The sequence below is a fragment of the Camponotus vicinus genome, unplaced genomic scaffold (assembly GCF_025532165.1).
Source record: "Camponotus vicinus isolate PSW18456_S1 unplaced genomic scaffold, iyCamVici1.0 SCAF_6, whole genome shotgun sequence".
In the NCBI taxonomy this organism is placed as follows: Eukaryota; Metazoa; Arthropoda; class Insecta; order Hymenoptera; family Formicidae; genus Camponotus; species Camponotus vicinus.
Genome location: NW_028141978.1, coordinates 16,327,885 through 16,332,837, shown reverse-complemented (window position 1 = coordinate 16,332,837; position 4,953 = coordinate 16,327,885). Strand labels below are relative to the sequence as shown.

The following is a 4,953-nucleotide window of genomic DNA, read 5'->3' as shown; positions in this document are numbered from 1 at the left end:
CTCACATATATATATACGTGTGTAGTAATAATAACAAAATATATATATATATATACATATATAAAAAAAAAATATTTTATAATAATAATAAATAGATATACATAATATATAATATAATTACGAACAAAATATATATATATATATATATATATATATATATATATATATATTAAACACAATGCTATAAAGATACCTACTATGTATTCAATTCTTAAATATAGAATTTTTTTTGCATGGAAATACGATGTACACTTATATATATATATATGTATATCCATTTATACTATAATCACAATTATACAATTATACTATAATCACAATATGCTAAGCGACAATTATTCACTATTAAATATCCATAAAATTGTATCGATCATTCAAGTAATTATATAACGTAATATATATATATGTCCACATATACTGAAATCATCATTATTTCAGACCACCATGACACCTTTAGTCCTAATAACCTTCTTATGCGAAACCGCTGCTCTTATCGGATTCGATTGCGGAGGACAACACCTCAATATCACCGCTGTCTCTTTACTTGATGTTGGCGAATGTGACTTGAACATACGAAAACCCAATACCACCGATGTTCATATTCAACTATTGCAATTGTCCGACTACAGCTATACGGAAGTCATACAATGTAAAGTGGAAATATCCAGGAATATACAGGGTGATTCTAAATAACTTTATGTTTTTGCAAAAACATAATCTTGACCGAATTCTAAGACGATTTTTACTTTGGCAAAATTTCGTCCGAAGCTTAGTTTTTGAATTATTAAAGAAAGTAGTTAACGTACGATGGATCGAATACAAGAGGCAGGCAAGGGTGGCGCGATTCACCGTCAGACGCGGGTGCTTACGCTGGGCGCCTGCTGCGATCAGCTGGTCGCTATACACATACAGACACACATGCGAACACATACATTCTCTCTCTGTCTGTCTGTCTGTCTGTCTCTCTCTCTCTCTCTCTCATTCGCTCACTCACCTGTAATTTTTTTTTTTTTTTTTTGCGAGAGGGGAAAATGCATTTTATGCATACCCACCGGTCGATCCAGTGAGTTATGTGGGACTCGAATACCAAGTCGAATTACCAACTCGGTACTCCCTACCCACTAAAAACCCCTCTCTTTTCACGAATTTCCTTTGACACACTGTCCCTCTGACTTCCCGAGATCTGTTTTCACATAACGTCAAAAAATAGTTATTATTACCTTGTTCGATGACTTTTGATGTATTGCTGTAATTGCTTGAAGGAGAAATGAATTTTCCGATAGATCGTACGTTCTCAAATTTAACGTAGATATCACGTTGCAAAAGACAAGAAATCTACACTAAATTATTAACTGAAAGTTTTTCTTCTTTCATGAACTGTATTCTTTTATAAACTTTAACGTAATCACATTTATTTACTCACTCGATGAGACGAGAAATTTACTAATGACTCTATCACTAATCACTATTAATCACTGTCGAATAATAACTGTTGGCGATTAAAAATCACTCGATGAAAGAAACACGCGCGGACACGTTACTACACGACGCGACGACGCGACAATGCGACGATAATTACTCGGCGACTGCAAGCAGTTTTTTGTCATGGTAAGTTGCGGTAGGTTAAGGTACTACTGGCGTTATCGAACGCGATCATGTGTTCGATTGAAGAATGCGGTAAACATAATAAACATTTAACATATTAATATTATTATTATCATGAATGTGTGTGATATCCATACATCGTATGATATCTATTTAAAAATTAATTAGATTAAATAAGTGTTTTTAAAATATTTATTACTTTTACTATTATCATATAAAATATTAATATTAAATATTTATTTAAGATAATAGTATTTATTACTAGTAAAAGTAATAAATACTATTAACTTTCAGTTAATAATTTAATGTGGATTTCTTGTCTTTTGCAACGTGATATCTACGTTAAATTTGAGAACGTACGATCTATCGGAAAATTCATTTCTCCTTCAAGCAATTACAGCAATACATCAAAAGTCATCGAACAAGGTAATAATAACTATTTTTTGACGTTATGTGAAAACAGATCTCGGGAAGTCAGAGGGACAGTGTGTCAAAGGAAATTCGTGAAAAGAGAGGGGTTTTTAGTGGGTAGGGAGTACCGAGTTGGTAATTCGACTTGGTACTCGAGTCCCACATAACTCACTGGATCGACCGGTGGGTATGCATAAAATGCATTTTCCCCTCTCGTAAAAAAAAAAAACATTACAGATGAGTGAGCGAATGAGAGAGAGAGAGAGAGAGAGAGAGAGAGAGAGAGAGAGACAGACAGACAGACAGAGAGAATGTATGTGTTCGCATGTGTGTCTGTATGTGTATAGCGACCAGCTGATCGCAGCAGGCGCCCCGCGTAAGCACCCGCGTCTGACGGTGAATCGCGCCACCCTTGCTTGCCTCTTGTATTCGACCCGTCATACGTTAACTACTTCCTTTAATAATTCAAAAACTAAGCTTCGGACGAAATTTTGCCAAAAGAAAAATCGTCTTAGAATTCGGTCAAGATTATGTTTTTGCAAAAACATAAAGTTATTTAGAATCACCCTGTATACCATTGCGGCATGCATTCACATATCTCTGCTGTTCACAATGGAAGATCCGATTATGTACACGAGACTGGATACACCCAATGTTTGAGAATGTTTCAAGACGGAACCATCAAACTCGGAGACAACAATCTTGTCGCCGGCATAAAAGCAAATCAGACGACCTATCGGAGCATCACTCTTGTAGGCCGTATACAAGTCGATGGGTACTGCAAAGGAGCACAATACAATGATCCATACGGAACCTGGGATGACGTAGTCGTCCAAGCAGCTGTAAAAATATCATTAAGATCTTCTTATGTTCCCATACAGTTAAACACTGGGAAGATCAAATTAAAATCTGGAACGGTATGTGATCTCATTGACAGCTTTTGTCTAGACGCTGACGATGGACATACTTATTGGAAACCAATACCCACTACTACTTGCAATTTCCAACAATACGATGTTCTTTACGAAGGACCTGCAAATAAAATTTCCGAAGATCACTCTGATGTCAACGCTCCAGTCATCTACAGCCTGGTAACTCAAGAAATCACCTTCGCTCTGATGAAAACTACAGAATTGCCTCTATGCGGATATACTCTCTTACGCACTGAGCATCCGAAATTATTTATCCTGGAAGCAAAACCAGGAAATACCTTCGCTAATCGAGGAATCATCCCAGTCAACAATCTTGACATCTTTACATACATGAACTCCAAGTTCGTGTATATAGAAAAACACGTCAAACAACAGATGACTTCTCTTTACAATAATGTCATCTTACAAAAATGTGAACTGGAAAGACAAGTGATTACCAATGCCTTGTCTTTCGCTACACTCCAACCAGATGAATTTGCCTATCGATTAATGAAAGGATCAGGATATATGGCTGTTACCACAGGAGAAGCTGTGCAAATAGTCAAATGTATCCCTGTTGAAGTAATGGTCAGAAAAACGGAAGAATGTTATGCTGAACTTCCTGTCACGGTGCGCAATCATTCTCTCTTTCTTACACCCAAGTCAAGAATCATCACCAAAATTGGTAATGAAAGAGAATGCAGTATAGAACTTCCTACCCTGTACAGAATCGAAGATACATGGGTTCAACTCACCCCTAGTATTCAGGTTAGACAGCTACCGCCTCAACAGCTAAAACCTATGGCTGCTCCTAACTTGGAGATACCTCACACCAGGATCCTTAGCTACCAGCGGAATTTACTCCGAAACGGACATAGAAAAGCTAAGAAATCATATTATGTTCCCAGCCGAAAAGCCAGCTTTACTCAATGCTGTTGCTAGAGGACTAACTGGCCATTCCATGAACACTGAAGGAATCTCAGTATATAACTTGCTGGATGAAAATTCTCTAAATAAAATTGTCGAGAGCACAGCCTCACGGATCTGGAAAGGATTCATAAACTTTGGATCAGCCACAGCAGGACTCGTCGGAATCTTCATGATCATTCGCTTAGTCAAGCTGGTTATCGACACAGTCATCCATGGATACGCTCTCCATACTGTATATGGTTGCAGCCTGCATTTAATCGGAGCCCTGTGGAGCTCCCTCGCAAACCTGCTACTTCATTTGGCGCGAGAATCTTTTAAAAAATCCGGAGACGATAACCGAGACGATCAATCACCTGGCAGGGGAACGAATCTTCAAACCTCCAACATCGATCCCACAGCGCCTCCGGAAGTAGTCACTCAACAACCTCCTCCAGTCAAATCTCCAAGGACGATGAGACCTTGCCACGAGGAACACACCAAAAACGTAAATATGCCTACATCATATACAAATTTAAGAGACCGCTTAAACACTCTAAATGAAGATATCTAATCTCCCTAGACCAAAATCCTCTGAAAACAATCGGATTTTGTTCTTATTAGGGGGGAGGTGTTACGTCCCGCAACAAAAAATTTTAAATATTACTTTGTAGTATAACATCAAGAACTTTTCATCTTATATAATTTTTAAATGTTACATATATTCACTATAAATTCATATCACTATATATATTATATGTAATTATTTGTTATTAAACGAAATTGACGAAATATATATTATATTGTTCAAACACAATAAGTAAAGGAGGCCATCTACGGAATATTATTAAATACCAAGATCCGCTTTGACCATAGACCATGTACGGTCAAAGCAGATTTTGATGCTAAATAATATCCTGTGTGAAATTTTTTAAATTTTTCTCTAGTCCAAACTGCACAAGATTTTGTTGATCTTGAAACACAATCTCAAAGTCAGAGTACGTAATTTCACAAATTAAAAGATAAGCAATTTAATAATATTGATGCTAATCAGCTTATATTGTTTTAGGTCCGAGGAAGCAGTCATCTGATGCTGAATTCAAGAAGGACTTATTAAAAC

General features: G+C 36.7%; 1 pseudogene; it reads left to right on the top strand.

Moving 5' to 3' along the window:
• Positions 1–2,600: 2,600 nt before the first annotated feature.
• Positions 2,601–4,407, top strand: LOC145973719 (uncharacterized; annotated as a pseudogene).
• Positions 4,408–4,953: the final 546 nt, after the last annotated feature.